Source organism: Aphelocoma coerulescens, chromosome 11, assembly GCF_041296385.1.
Source record: "Aphelocoma coerulescens isolate FSJ_1873_10779 chromosome 11, UR_Acoe_1.0, whole genome shotgun sequence".
Classification (NCBI taxonomy): domain Eukaryota; kingdom Metazoa; phylum Chordata; class Aves; order Passeriformes; family Corvidae; genus Aphelocoma; species Aphelocoma coerulescens.
This window is the reverse complement of record NC_091025.1, coordinates 20,319,094-20,335,506: the sequence shown is the minus strand read 5'-3', so window position 1 is coordinate 20,335,506 and position 16,413 is coordinate 20,319,094. Positions and strand designations below refer to the sequence as shown.

General features: G+C 41.6%; 1 protein-coding gene and 1 long non-coding RNA gene across 7 annotated transcripts in view; one reads left to right on the top strand and one right to left on the bottom strand.

Moving 5' to 3' along the window:
* Nucleotides 1-16,413, top strand: part of CHST8 (carbohydrate sulfotransferase 8) — a 185,214-nt gene that overhangs the window by 94,773 nt on the left and 74,028 nt on the right. The window lies entirely within an intron of this gene.
* LOC138116793 (uncharacterized) lies at nt 7,086-8,803 on the bottom strand. Its single transcript, XR_011154355.1, has 3 exons — nt 8,639-8,803; nt 7,842-7,962; nt 7,086-7,725 (listed from the first exon to the last, which is right to left on the bottom strand). It is a non-coding gene; the product is annotated as an uncharacterized lncRNA (long non-coding RNA).

Here is a 16,413-nt window from a genome sequence, read left to right as displayed (position 1 = left end):
AAGAACACTTACAAGTCTATGCTTATAACATTCAAAAAAGTTTACTTCTTCCATTTAGCAAACCAGAAAATACCAGATATTTGTTCAAATAAAGGATAATCGCTTTAATAATTATTTTTGTAAATCAGTTTTCTGAAATATTTATTATCAGTAGTATGGGAACTTTTTAGTATGCTGAAATAAAAGAACTGTTCCCAGATTTAGTTCTGAAATACTGACAAAATAAACAAATGAAATGCAAATAGGTTAGATATTCTCAGCACAGACTGCACCGTAATGACTTAGACATATAAAGAAGCAGTTACGTGGTGTGAGAGCCATTTCTGAAATGGCTATTCTCTCCTGTTTCTGAATTTTACATGCAATTGATCAAAAGGTTCAACTTCCTTTGTTGGTGAGGTGTCTTTGTTATCCCAGCTCCTGGGCAAGCATTTGAGCAGTAGCACATTGCATTTCTTTCCAGGGAAATACCCCTGGGAGATAAGGGCAGCTGACACACTGCATCCCTCAGGAGCACACAGAAAAGAAAATCCAGCAGTGGGGCTGCAATTTGGTTTATTACAGAATCAAGGGATTGCTGCTTTATTTACAAGGATTCAGTGAGAGGTCTTGGCATTGGTCAGATTCTCTCCTGTCCTGCCCCAGAAGCAGCTGATGCAAACAGGTTTGCCATGTGTCACCCACCTGCAAACTGTCCAGCTTCCCTCCCTTGGGATCTTCCCTACACAGACTTACATTGTGTCCAACCAAGCTCAGGAATACTACAAAAGCTATAACCAGGATGGTTCTGTACAAAACAGGGTTTTGTTGTTAAAGCTTTGTGTAGCTGCTAGAGCATAAAACAAACATAATGTACACACAGCTTTATCATTTTTCTAAACTGTTTTAAAGTCAGCTGGTTTTCCTCAGCTGTATATTGTCATTTTATCCTGCTCTCATCTTGAGAGTACTTTGATTACTTTTTTTGTAATGAATTCTGTGCCCTTGATTAATATTTTAATTTTTTCCCTATCCAACTCTTTTTTTTTCCTCCCCTCCAAAAAAGAGGTTTGCAGTGAATTTATTTAAAACAGTAGGGAAAAAACCAACTGAATGGAATTCTATGAGTTTTTTAATTTTGGCTTTTTTTTTTATTTCCCAAGAGGATCAGTTATTAAGCCTTACTACCTTGATATTGTCACTTTAACTTAAGACCCGTAAGCGAAGTGGTTGCCTTGCAAACAGCACATAACAAAACAAAAATTGACATGGTCAGCAAACACATCTAACTGAAATGAAAACAGTCTCTGAAAAGCACTTGTTGTGGAAGGAGCAGTTTCAGACATCAGGGGCCAGGACAGGGTGCTGTGAAGGTGCCTGTAAATAGGGGGGATCTCTGTTACATTCATTTGGTGAAGGCCTGTATCCCACTGCTCCTGGGGGGAAAATTCAGACACTAAAGTAAAGGCCTGGCGTGCAAGCCTCTTTCAAAAATAAAAACAGTGGTTTTCAAAGAAGATGATTAAAAAGCAAAGCCAACTCTTAGCACTGAATAACTTGATTTGACGTGAAAAGTCTGCACTGCACTGCAAAGCATCCACACAGCAACACTGCCCAGTATCCAAACCACAGCACTGTCATACAAACATCTGTATAAACATCTGTCCACATGCTGGAGACAGCCCAGAGGAGGCAGCAGCATGATCAGAGGGATGGAGCAGCTCTGCTGGGAGGAAAGGCTGCCAGAGCTGGCATTGCTCAGCCTGCAGAGGAGAAGCTTTGGGGTGACCTCAGTGTGGCCTTGCAGGGCCTGAAGGAGCTGCAGGAAAGATGGAGAGAGACAATTGACAAGGGCTGGAGGGACAGGAGCCAGGGAATGGCTTCCCACTACCAGAGGGCAGGGTTAATGGGATATTGGGCAGGAATTGTTCCCTGGGAGGGTGGGCAGGCCCTGGCACAGGGTGCCCAGAGCAGCTGGGGCTGCCCCTGGATCCCTGGCAGTGCCCAAGGCCAGGCTGGACATTGGGGCTTGGAGCAGCCTGGGACAGTGGAAGGTGTCCCTGGGCATGGCAGGGGTGGCACTGGATGGGCTTTAAGGTCGCTTCCCAGGTCTTTCTGTGATTCTGTGACTCTATGATTTGGGTACCTGTTTTGTAAAGACGTTGGGAAGGAGAGCCATAATCAGGTGATGACTTGATAGGCAACAAAAATGGTGCAGGAGAGACACTGAGAATTGATTAAATAAAAAGGTGTCAGATGCAGCACTGAGGGTATGAGAGAATAAGGAGTTTAAACATTTGGATAAGCATTTTAACTCTCCCCACACACACTTCTCTATCATAACAGTGTAACTCCCCACAATTTAGCCTACAGATCAACCTCAAAGCAAATTGGCTCACAGTGCACTAAAAAAGAAATGGAAATTACTTTCTTCCCTGCTCTAGAAATGATAAAATTTACCCATAATATGGATCATTTGACTGATTCCAAATCTCTTAGCCAGACACTTCTACTGATAGGATAAGAATAAACGTTCCTATTTAAGGAATGATTTTATAACCTGTTATCAAAACTACAAAATTTTTTTAAGCAAACAGCACTCTGAAAGACACATAATGGTACAAAATGTACTAGTCTGGCAAGCACTGTGGTTTGTTAAGGTAGGAGAGACCAAGGTAGGTGAGAGTGCTGGGAAGGTCCAACTGAACAGCATCAGCTACCAGGGAGTGACTGCAGGGTGCAGCCAAGCAAGGCTCCTTGGGCAAGTTCCTGTGCTCCCCCTGGCCTCCTGCACTGCAGCCCTACAGAACAAACACCTGGATGGGCACAGCTCCAGAAATACAGACGGGGGGGAAACAAGCTTCTTGGATCCCACAGAAAATGCAAAGGACTGTAGCTCAGATAGAAAACTCTAGGCCATTGCCAGCCCTGCTCTGCTCCGAGTTTCCTGCAAGCCAACCCTCAGCTGAAATCAGTACCCCAAAGAAAACATAGCCCCAGGAGTGACAAACCACACAGCCACTGTGTTCACCTGAGAACAAAACCTTGTGTGTAGGGTCTATTTAGCAAGTCAGATGTGATTTGGACCCCAAACATATGTGGTTTTCCAAAGTGATACTTTCAGGATGTCTCATTCTTCATTTTACAGTAAGAGGAAGATGGGAGAAGAGACAGCAGGGGCCAGGGGCTGTGGGCTGGGTCCTTTTGTGCACAGACACAGAACACCTGAGAATTTACAGCCTAAACCAACAAGGCAGACTAACCTTATGTCCAAGGAGCTGAGTTTGTCCTCATTCTGTACAGGGCAACTGGGCCATGAGAAAGTGTAATCACTTGTTCCTTCCACCAAGGAGTGGGCTCAGAGCATTGAAAAGAAGTCAAATCTACTAAATCCTTCACTTCAAATTTTATCTGCAGAAGTTTCTTTCCAAACCCCTTGGGTAGCAAAGGTATTTTTCCCTATATTACTAGTTTTTCTTTACACTAGAGAATTTCCAAACAATGAAGTGTCTCAATTAGAGCTAAAGTTTTAACCTGAGTAAGTAAAGTAAAGCATTTTGCCAAACCTGAGTGCCAGCAGCACCTGTGGCTCTCACCCAGGGTACTCCTGACAACCACCCTGCAGCTCTTCATAGTGTGGGAAAGCTCTGGAGAGCCACAAGGGAGATGAAAACAGAGAGCCTTTGGGCAGGATTTTGGAAGCTAGAAAAGCAGTGCAAAAGTTGCTAATGCTCCAGGCACAAGATCCCTCTGAACTGTGCCCATGTGCCTGGCCCTACTCAGCTAGGCCCAAGTGCCAACATCTGCTCTCCCCACAGCTGCACAGCCCAGAGGAGTGGAAGAATTTGACCCTAGGTAGAGCTCCTGACCCTTGACAAAAATATAAAAGCAAGATGTGAAAACCAACAGGAATGCATTTTCCATGCTGACAGTGCCAATTTGTGTGTGGTAAATCTAAAAGCACACAACATGCTGCTGCAAAGGAATTGGGGAGTGGGGTTAAAAGGCCATAAAGACGAGTCTTCTCCCCTACACTCTGAAAAGCTGAGCTGATTTTGAAAGCATTCCATGTAAACTTTCTCTACTATTTCTAAAATAATTTTCATTCTTTCCCAAGATGCTACATGATCATACACAGGCCAAGTTTTGAAACTTAATCTGAAAAATGCTTGAGTCTGCACTAGATATATTTTCAAAGAAAAATCTTAAACCTGCCAAGATTTGTAACACTGCAGGATGAAAAACTCCTGGGTATTTAAAAAAATAAATGATTGTATACTTGATACCCCTAAAGAATCAGCTTCTACTGCAAAGCAAACTGAAGCCAGAGGAAAGACTTCTGCTAGCTTTTGTGGGCTTTATGCCAGATTTTGTATGTCTGCTGATGCCAAGTTATAGATGGAACAGAAATCATTAACCAGCGTTACATCATTTTGTTGGCTGTATTTTGTGTTTAATTTTAACATGGTCTCTGGCCTTATATTTCCCATTTAAGAGCAGTGTGTTCTTACCTTTCTTCCACAGATTATTTCAAAGAGCAGTCAACTAATTGTTGTATTACTGGCCCTGACTTTACCAATTCAGACTTCTTTAGGAACAGCTGGTTTTAATTTCAAGTAGAATACAAATTAGGATAGATACTGGACTACAGAAAGCTCGAAGGCTTTCACAATGGTCATGAAAGGTGCCAGGCTGATAAAACTGGGAACTGATATTTTGTACTCTGCATAAAAGATGCAGCTGAGAAAGCAAATTTCAACACCTTCCCATGCCATAAAGCACCTGCCACTCAAACCAGCCACTCCACAGGTGGGGGAAGGGGAGCAGCTTAAGTCTCTTCTGCACTATCAAAACTGCATCCCCTGTCACAATGACTATTCCTTGTTTGCAAAATAAAACAAAAAATATTAGACTTCCATCCTCCTAGCATTACTTTAAATCGGTGCCCACTTAGAAACATTTTGAGAAACAATGACAAAGCAGCTGGGATTCACATCTCCCAGAAATACTCACGTAATGAGAAGATCTTCATTTGGGCATACACAGTCCATTTTGAATGCCATGACTCTTTATACTATAGCATTGATAAATTAACTCAGAGGCATTACAAATTTCATTTGGGGAGAAATTAATTTACACCTTCTGAGGCAATTTATGTTGCTCAGTTTTTATCTAGGTGAAAACTACACAAATACTCATTTGAAAGAGGGAGCCTGATTTCTCTTATGTGACCAATGGCTGTGAGGTCATGTCAGACTACAGCAGGTACCCTCAGCAGATGGCAAGTCACTGAAGCTTTAGATGTTCTAAATTAAATGAATCAAGATACCACTTGTTCCAAGTGAGTGGGTGTTTAATCACATTCGCCCTTTCTGCCGTTGAGAGAGGATGTTGATTTTGGTAATAAAAAACATGAGAATTGTGCAGAAGATGGAAATGTGTCTTAAACTCAGAACAAAAGGTCAATTTTCCACTTATAATCAACTCCTCCATTGTCCTATAAAATCACATTTGAAATAAAAGAATTTTTGAAAGTAGAAAAATCTGAACGTAAATAAGTTGTTATAAGGCTGTGTGCAACTGATCCTTGCTGTTACTCCAAAATACAGCACAGATAATCATCTCTGATCTTAAACCTTTAGGCTTGCCAATCCTTTTGCCAAAATTCACATGAAAACGTGAATCATTTATTTCCATGTTAAATTCTCACATGAAAGATCATGGCACTGATTTCTACACATCTATTTCCTTAATCTCATGTTAATTACAGATATTTGAACATTATTCCTTCATATTTTAGCTTGCATAAAGGCCTTCATGGGCAGAATATGAACCCCAAGTCTGAATAAGCAGTTATAAATCCAAAATGAAAAATTAATTATTTCCTTTTTCATATGTGTTCACATACATGGAAAACTGAACCATCTTCATAGAAGTCTTTGGCCTGATTTAGGGCCTTGAACAGTCATCAAAGGGATCAGCTGCATGATCAGTAGCATTAGGAGCACAGCAGACTAGTCACTGTTACTCAGAGTTCTCTTAATTGGGTTTTCCTTAAGGAAAGCAATTCTGTTTAATGATATAAATTGACAATAGCTGCTATGTGAGCACAATAGCAATATCAAATATTCTGCTTAATGGCAACATGTGGTCAGTATTGAGAAGCAAAGTGGTTTTTACCAGGTGTGGTTTAGGCATGAAACACTCATCTCTTGTCTTTTATCAAATAAGCTATCCAAAAGAGTAAAAAATACTAGAAAAAAAATTAGATGCAGTGAATATTTTATAGCTTTGATTGATATTTCATTTTGCCTTTTTAGACTTATCTGCCATGAATTTTTCCTACCACATGTGAACAGTCTTCATTCAAAGCTCTACAGAATAAATTACTTTTCCTTTAAGGGAGATAATAGCATCCACCGTGGTGTCCCAATTAAGAGAATTCTCACATACTAATTTTATGCTATCTAATTAAGGCTCATTTATGGCTCTAGGAGGCTGGCCTGGACTTGTGGTGAATAGCAAAGACTTCGAACCTCCAAGGCTGGAGATGTTCACCCTGCTAGGTCATAAGAAGCCTTAAGATCTCCCCAGCGCTCCGCTGCCAGAGCAGCTGTGCTGTGGGTAGGGCAGATGCAGGACAGATGTGCAGCCCCCTCCTGAGACTGTCCTACACCACCTGCCACACACTCAGCCTCCCTGGCTCTCAGGCTGAGCCCAGCTCAGCAATGCTGGCCCTGGCAGTCAGGCCTTTCTGACAGGCCCAACCCTGGGCACCTGGAGGAAAACCTGACTCAGCCCTTTGAGATGGGGTCTAGAGGGAGGTGAAATAACCTCTTACAAAGACTGAGTACCTGGGGATACAAAGGCTCACCCTTTGTCAGGGATACTTTCTAGGAACTAACCATTTTGTGATAAAAGACCATAAACAAATGCAGCATACTCAGGAAAAAGAGAAAACCCAAGTACCCTGTTTGCTGTCACTTTATGTAATGGCCTTAACACTCTGCACATTGCTGAGGTACTGCCCCAAAGAGTCCATCTGCTTTGTGTTAAGAATAGTAACAGGTATTTATTATATGTCTGTGTTAGAGACAAGGACAGATGCTGAGCTAAACCTTCCAAGGACTTCACTGGTTTGGAAATGTGTCCCAGGGTGCCAGATAACTGCAGCCAGCACTGCCCTTGGCAGAACAGAAGGTAATGTTTTCAAAAGGATGAACTGTTCCTGAACAAACTCTCCGATGTATTAAGGCACAAGCACTGATTCAAAGTCAGCCACAAATTCAGCCTCAAACTCTTTTCACCAAGTGGACAAATTGATGGGAGCCAGTAGAGAGTGTCACTGACCACAGTCTGGGGTTCTCCTCATGGAAGCAGCAGCAGGGAGTGTTATTGCTAGAGGACACGTGCACACAAATGCTGAGGGTATACAAGTACACAGACACACAGGCTTCTGCCACATTTGGTGCTAGGGAGCCACAGAACAGAGCACCCACCCCCAAAGGGCTGTTAACCTTCCCAGCACCAGCAAACACATTTACTCGTCTGTGCCACGCTAAGGAGAGTCCCCAGAGGTGAGATCACCTATTTCCCCAGCCCTCTGCAGGTCCACAGCTCTCCATGTGCCTCTGCAGCTGCCACCAGCATCATCATTACTGAATGTCTGACCAGCCTCCTGCTCCCACAAAACTCATTACCTCCTCTGGACAATCATTTCAGCAAAGAGCAGAAAATACTATAGGACTAGAAAAAGAAAAATGAGAGCTGGTAGACTTACAAAGATTAGATGGGTTTGTTAGACTGGGAACAAAATCAGGTTTCTTGTTAGGAAAGGAAGAAAGAAGAGGCACATTTCCAACCTTTATTTTAGCCCCTTCTGGAAAGGCTGTAATGGGTTTGGAGGAAAATGCTCTCCTCAACAAGTTTTCTACTGCTTCAGTTGAAATTCCACTGGGTAGTCTGGAAGCATGCTACAGAGACCTGAAACATTAATGTTTATTTTATGTTATAAATAAATAATATTATGAAATAAGAGCAAAATGCAAACTTAAATATCTGTGTTTACAGTGCACATGTAAGAATTCGTGGGCAGCAATGGAGAAGCTGTCAAAGCACAGCAACACAGATACAATTGTCTTGCTGTGACACTTTCTGCATTTTTCAAGCATGATGGCAGGGAAGGAAAGGCAGTCCAGGGAGAGAAAACACACCAACTATTACAGCTACATTTCCAATAAGAATTAAATAGAATAAAAACTTAAGTATCCTGGAACAGTGAATCTTCTCTTTCTCCACTTGGTATAACATTGAAATGAGCCCAAACTGCATCATGTAATTATAAACCTTGTATCTGCTGCAAGAGATCCAGAGGGTAGCTTGCCTTCCAACACTCTTGTTCCCCAGGAATATGTTTTTGTTAGTGCTGACTCTAAGTCTCTACTTAGAAAAAAATGTAATTCCACTACTAAGAGATGGCCCATGGCTCTGTTGTTGTTGCTGTGCTGTGTTGTACTGTGAATCCAAAGGAAGGTTCACACCTCCTAATATTTCCCTTCCTTCTTCCTTGAATACATGGAAAGCCTACTGAAAATACCTAAATCAGCTGCCTAAAGAGAGACAAAATGAGCCCTCACAAAAAAGCAGCAATAAAACTCACACAACTCTGTTGGTATCTTATGTCTTTGAGAGCAGCACAGCACCGAAATATCCAGAGGCAAAGAAGCAATACAACTCTAGTCTATAAATAACCAATATAGATTTTCCTGCGAATCTCCATGCCTGTTGTGAAACTTTTGTGTTCTAGATATTTTCTTTTAAGATTTTAAACCTGCTGGCACAGACCTTTCCTTGGTGCCCCACGGACTGCTAAAGGCATGACCTCCAATGATTCTTTGTAAGAAGATACAGCTGAAGGTGAGGATGTAATTTGGTGAGGGCAGTCAGTAACTGCAGTTTTTGCTTGCCTTTGCTGCAGAAGAATTTACATGTTACAAAATAACTAACTGGATTCTCAAAAACATCTTATTGACTTTCAAGTCAATGGTTCTTGTGGTCTTAAACTACTAAAGTGCTTTCAGAAATCCAACACTAGTCTGTAAATCAGATTTGTTCTGTTCAGTTTGCCCAAGAGGCAGCACTTTCAAATTTTCTTCCAAGTCCCAGAATCAGCAGTCACCTCAAGTAGCTCCTTTCTTAGAGACAGAAATGAAAACTGTCTGAATCAACAAACCTGTAATACTCAGAACGTCCGAGACTTCTGTTTCAGGTATGACATATGACTACTTTAAATGTTCTTGCTAAAAATAAAAATTAGAAAAAATTCTTTATGAAATAGAGAAACAAATTGCTAAGTTTCAGTTCAAAGCTTTCCCCTGCCAAGAGAAACACCATAATTAAATAGGAGAGAGAGTAATATTCCCATCCTTGCTATGAACCTTAATGATTCTATGATTCTGTAATGACCACTGTGCCAAGGACAGCATGATGTAACAATCTATGCAAAGGCTGTCCCCCCTGCCCTCTTGGTCTCCAGACATTTGAAGCAAAACTGCTCTTACTCATCTCAGAGGTCAGGAATCTACAGGAGCTGTGCCAGGAGCACATCAAATTTCAGTCTGTGTGTTAAAAAATGCCAGTATTTTCCATGAACTTCCAAGGAAGACAAAGTACAGTCAGAACTCATTCAAAGCTTTGAACTTCTGTAGCATCAAAAGTAACAGAGAAATAATACAGAGAACTGCAATTCTTACTAGCTTTTGTCAGTCACAAGTACTGGACATGAAATGTAATTGGCAGGATGAGAGAATTTCAGATAAATTCAGCGATTGCCAAGAAAGAGAACTAAATAAATGCCAAATAAGTGCCTACTGCAGCACTCTTACCCTCTGTTCCCAGGGTGTTTCCTGAGACTGCCATCCCTCTTGCACAAAGCTCTTCTTACTAAAGCATGTCTGGTTTAGTCATGTGTAGCTATTAGAAAACATAAGTGCAAAACCCCTTAAAAGAATCAGGCATCAAAATGCCTTTTTAAAGTTGTGCCAAAACATATAAAATGAAGTCTTCTATCAGAATTCCTACTGCTTCTAGAAAAGATAGGAATTATATTCACTAAGTGAATTACAGGATTATAAATGGAAACTGATAACTGCAATTATATATGAGAGAAAACAAGCTTGAAAACTCATAGGGATATTATATGAGGCTTTCTTTGCATTTCCTTCCCTTCTTTTCCTTGTAATGAAGAAGCTGTTCCTGGCAGATGGAATTAACCACGAGCTGCTTTGAATGCTTCTAGTCTGTCACTTGGCTTTACACTCAAGAGCTGACGCTGAGAGTAAGTCCCTTCTAATAAACCCACAACATATTTTCTGAGTACTCTGCTCTCTAATCACAACCATGGGCACTTCCCAAATGAAGTCTGACAGGCCTTAGCATGGCACTGGCACTTTAAAAACCAGCTGAACTAAGTCTCTCTATTGCATGTGAACTTTAGGGAGGGAAGAACTTCAGTTTTCTTCAGTTACAATTTGTGAACATCTAAAATGATTGACATGCTTCTCACACTCTAGTCTGCCCTCACAAGGACCCATCTGCAGAGCTGGGTCCAGGTCTGGGGCCTGCAGCACAACACAGACATGGACCTGTTGGATCAGGTCCAGAGGAGGCCACCAAGATCATCAGAGGAGCACCTTTGCTGTGGAGCCAGGCTGGGAAAGCTGGGGTGGTCCAGCCTGGAGAAAAGAAGATTCCAGGATGACCTCATTGCCACTTTCCAGTACTTACAAAGGGGGCTTAGAAAAAGATGGAGAGAGACTTTTTTAATGGCAGACAGTGATAGGACCAAGGGGAATGTAGTTAAACTAAAAGGGTGGAGATTTATATTAGCTGTATGGAAGAAATTCTTTACTCTGAGGGTGGGGAGGCCCTGGCACAGATTGCCAGAGAAGTTGTGGCTGCCACATCCCCAGAAGTGTTCAAGGCCAGGTTGGATGGGACCCTGCCTATGGCAGGGGGATTGAAACTAGAGGAACACTTCTGCTTTATTGCATATTGTCTTCTCAGGAAGGTTAATTAAAGTGAACACTGTTAACTGCATCACACAGGAAATACCTGGAAGAAGTAGAAATAGATCTGGAAGTCCTGAGTCTTGAAACCTGCTGCTCCTCCTTTTTGGTTATCTGCATTCAATTCCCATTGCATCATTTAACTTGGTATAAACTAACTAAGCCACGCTGTGTTGAGTTATCCAGCTGTTGAGAAGGGCATGAGATGTTCTTGTGGTGGACCTAAATCCCTGCATGACAACTTAGACACAACCTGAACCTGCAGTGTCAGAGTCTCCGTTGCTGTACCAAACACACTTCCAGAGGAATGGATGAGCCAGGCAGGATCCTGGAGCCAGGCAGCCCTAAGGCTGACACTGCAATTTGCAGCAGCTGTCACTGGCACAGAACTTTTTTCCCTTTGTTATGAAACTTGCTTTAAAACATGGGTCACAATTTATATCTGAAATAAGTCAACAGTGTAATTGTGCACTGTTCCACTGGAGGGACAGACTGCTGTGTGTGCCTGCCTGTGGATGTCATCAAAATGCTGTGGCTCACGTGATGGCATTTCCTCCTACCCTGATAGCTTCATGCTCTGATGGAAAACTGACATAAAACTTATGTTCATCATAAATCCTCAAACACTAGTTTATTATTATTATGCTAGGGAAATGTTCCCACTTACTGAGGCTATCCAAGGATGGATACTGTGTGAGTCTTTCTGACAGTAACCAATAAAAACGTTCACAGCTATGGCTGCAGAGGTAAATCTGCACAATAGGCATGGCAGCTGCTAAATGAGAAGTGTCCTGTGTTGGCCACAAACTACTTGAAGAAAAGAAGGCGAGCAGGGATAAGCCCATTAAAGACACAGCAGTGATACAACCAGAACTGCACACAGAGATGTTCTAACCCAAAACTTGGCTTGCCACGTGTCTGCTGGGCTCCCTTCCCACATATATCTGACAAGCTCCCTGTCCTAGCATGTACAACTATATTTAATCTTAAAATAGTATTAGGAAATATCATGTACTGAGCCTGCAGCAAAGAGGTGAGATCACCTGAAAATTCCTCAGTATAAAATGACATTTCTGGAGGTAACATAGTGCAGTGTCACCTATTTCAAGCTTCATGGTACAGAATATAAAAAATTGAAGACTATGGTCATTGACTAAGATTGGAAAGGGCTTAAGCCCTTTACAGATCTGTGAACTGTTGTCCTAAGTTTTTAGACGTTTGCATTCAAAATATGTTTTATCCTTTAAAATGAAAAAAACAACCAACCAACCAACCAAACAAACAAACAAAAATTAAATAACAAGTATTTCCCCAGGCAGCAAAACTAAGGTAGGGTGTGAAGTCTCTGGTGACTAATAGGCACTCTGGTGCAAATACTGTTTGAAGGTTTTCTTGTGGCTTGTGGTATTGATAACGTTGTTAGAGCACTTGTGGAGCTGAAAAAAAACCATCATCCAAAGCTGGCAGCAGTGGTGGATGCACAATCCCTAGAAAAATAATTTGTAACTTTGGATAGCAACTGCAGCTCCAAAATCCAAAATAAAATGAAACTCTCCATCTTATATTTTTTTAGAAATGGTCCATTTCTTTTGTTTGCTTTTACCAGAGCAAACATCTTGAGAGCTGTCCCTGGGCAGCTGCCACACTCTGCTCGCCTTCAAAGACTTCCAGTTTCTTATGACACAAGCAAGCAATGCTGGGTGCAAACAGAAGTTTCCCAGAGATAATCTTGCTAAACAAGAGAACTCCTAACTTCACTCTTCTTTCCTTGCATCCTGCCAGTCACAGCATAGAGGGCAATGCCCTTGGTGCTGCAGCTACCACGCTGTGGGCACTCCCATTAAATCCAGCCGGATGTTCAGCAAAGCAGAATGTTGTTCTGAACTGAGGGCACTGCATCCTCATTACTCAGGAAGAAGTCAGCCTGAGCTCAGAAGACATTAACTGCATTACTTGAGTTTGTTCCACAGATTTGAGATTTCAGAAAGGCATCTGCGATGTATCTCATTTCACCACATCTATTTTTCAGTCTGAATATTTGAACACATTAATAAAATATGTGGAACAGACACTGTCAAATCTATCAGCACTCAGGAAAATAAATACAATTCACTAATGTGTTCCGTTTCCTTTTGACTATTTCACACACCTTTCACCTCGTATATTCATCGACCTTTCGACAGCTGCAGGGATCTACAGGTTCTGGAAGCAGTCCCACTGGTACCAAAGATGCAGTTTATACTGCAAGTGTTTTAACACTCTGACCTCTACTTGAAGAAATTTATGTGTGTCCACACCTACCTAAATACTGGAGGTGTCATGGTGAACATGAAGCTGGAAGAGAATTATTTGTTTTCACTTATAACTATTTTCTTTTCTCTGAAGTTAACGTTAACATTAACAATCCAGACACCTTCCTGTTAATCATTAAATTTTCATGAAATTTTACTGCCACTGAACAAGCCTGGAGATTTTCAGACTTGCTAGCAGACTGCACCTGAGCAGGGGAGGCCTGCCCACGCAGCATCAGCCTGGACTGCTGTCTGTAAGACTGGGGTTTCTTTTGCTCATTTGGTGACCAGGAATATAAATGCATGGTCTATCACCCCAGCTAATGAAATTTCACAACATCAAAGGTCTTTTGCAATTCATGAAAAAAAGACCTGCAAGTTTGCCTAAGCTATTGTCCTCAAAATTCTGGGCTGTTCTTTGCAGCAATTTTTATTCCAAAACAAGTGTTAAAAGAGCAAAGTGGTGGGTTTTTACAGCTCTTTCCTTGCAGCAAACAGAGACAGGAGCTCAGAGTCCATATTATCTCTGGCAAAGGGCACAGAAATAGCCAAGGTCCTTCACAATGAGTAGAACCAGAGCACAGACAGCTCTGTCAGCAGCACTTCACCAGGGACACTCCAGCAACACGGCAGAGACTGGCACAAGCTGCTGCCACAGGAGTCTACTCAGGGTTTTCCACAGCTTCAATGACATTTTTGCCAACATAAATCCAAACATGTTGTATTAATTGCCATTCCACTAGGACTTTTAATAGCTTCTGAGTGGATAATAAAGAGAAGAGAAAAATATTCATATAATGGGAAATTAACTCCAGAAAATCTTGTAATATGGTCATTGCAACCATGTGACCACCCTTCTGTGATAGATTTTTCAACCAAATGCAATGCAAACACGAGTGCTGCTCTTGTTTAGAGTCTTTCTAGAGTACCACAGGTACCCTAAGATAACAGAATAAAATTAATTTACTAGAATTTTCAGCCACTTAAGGCTCTCCTGAAATGAAAAGGAAAAGGAACAGGAAAGAATTACAGATGCAGGTGCTTTTCAGACTGCAATGCCCAATTCTATCCTTTTAGTTTTGGTGCCTTTCAAGTCAAGCCTTTACCTTTTTCTGAAGGTGTGATAGGCAGCCACTTTGATCCCTACCTGCTTGCGACATTCCTTTGTGCATTTGCAGTATTGTTCTCTATTACAAATACAGGCGAAATTGTAGCTTAAAAATAAATGAACATTGTGCAGCATGGGGAGCTGATGTCAAAGTAGACTGAATAGGTTTTTATTTAATACTGAAGTCTGTGCTTCCTAAAGCTCCTAGCTCAAAGCATGGTAATTCAATGGCAAATTAACACAAAGTAGCCTCATGTAGTAACTTTGAAAATTAGCATTAATACGCCTTCTACCGCACAGAAAAAAGAAATATCTTGCTGTAATATATGAGATTTTTCCAGCTCTGATACCCTAGTGATAAATAAAAAAATCCTCACATACACACCCACCAAGCAGTATAACAACTCAGGCATGGCACACATGAGCCTGAACAAAATAAATACCTCTGGCAGGAGGTAGGCTTCAGAAGAAAAAGGAACAGGACTGACCCAGAGCAGAGTAACTCAGAGCACTGTTCAACAAGAAGGAAAGGTATTGGTAATTCAGCAATGTAAACCCACAAAGAGGAGTGTGGCACAGGTACAGCAACCTGATCAGGGTATCCAGGCTCAGGAAACCCTTCAATGGATGCCCTGGTTGAGAGAACACAGAGGAGTCTGGAGCTCAAGAGAGTCAAAAAACTAACTTAGCAGGAGAAAAAGCCACCAAGGGAAAACCATATCTTCCACCTCTAGAGATGATCAACAGTGGTTCTGCAGTCCGATATCAATATAATTTAATATAATTTACCCTGCTGCAAAGACACTGCAATCTGGTCTCCTTTCACACCCTTTATGTATGTCTGCTCACAGAATCCAAGAACTCTTACCAAGCCCTTGGTTTCTGATCTCAAAGAAAATTCCTGATTTGGAATATAGTCTTTTCCACAGCTCCAGTTTGAAACTATCTTTTCGGTCCAGCCCCATTTGGGAGCCAGCCCAGTGGATCCAGACAAGCTCTTCCGTGCTGCTGTCAAAGCGGCATCTCCTGCCCATCCCACACTGGGTCCCAGCCTTCCATGCCTGCTGCTCCTCCAGCACTTCCCAAAGACTTGCAATCACAGCATAAAGTTATGCTTGACCCCAAAAGTTCAAAAATAGCCAGGTTGTGCTTCTAATTCTAAATGTGATTTTGCAGTGTTTGCAGCAGCTCACTGCTCTCACACCACCCACAAGCTTCGGCCCATGTCTGCTCCTTCCACACACGTCATTAATCCACAGAATGTGCAGGGTTAAGCCAGGACTGATCTCTGAAGAACATTAGTAGTAATTGCCAGTTGATAATATCCCTTTTAACAGGATCTGTGGAACCTTCTCTTTAACTGGTTTCCTACAATCCTTGCATTGATTGGTTTGGATTTTCAAAAAGGAGAAACTACAGGTGCAGGTATCACACCATCAGCAAATAGCTGCTTATCTCTCCTGTTTCTATTAACTGACTGGCAGTCTTGTTAACTGACCGTAAAATTACAGGAGATAGAATTAAAAACATTATCTTACTCCTTATTTGTTTGTAAATTCTGCAAAACCATTTTGTTGCTCATAATTTTGAAGATGGCTGCTCTTGACAGTGCTGCCACTAACTTGGCCAACTCTACTTCTAATTTAAAGTTATTCTGGAATCTCTAATCCCTTATTTGAAATTTCCATTACTGGGGCCTCTAATCACAATTGCTTTGGCAAGAAACATGTTTACACAGCTCTTAGTGCCAGCCTAGTCAGACACTCCATCAGAAATACTTGCCTTCAGGACAGGAGCTGCCTTTGCACACACACAGATGTGCACTCACCCACAGTCTAACCATTATTAGTGTCCCTTGAACCAGTGGCTTTTTCCTGACAATATTAAAAAATTGGGATTTTTTTGGCAGTTATGAGACATTAAATGTAAAGTCAAAATATTTTTTTGTTCTTTTTTCTTTTTCACCTGG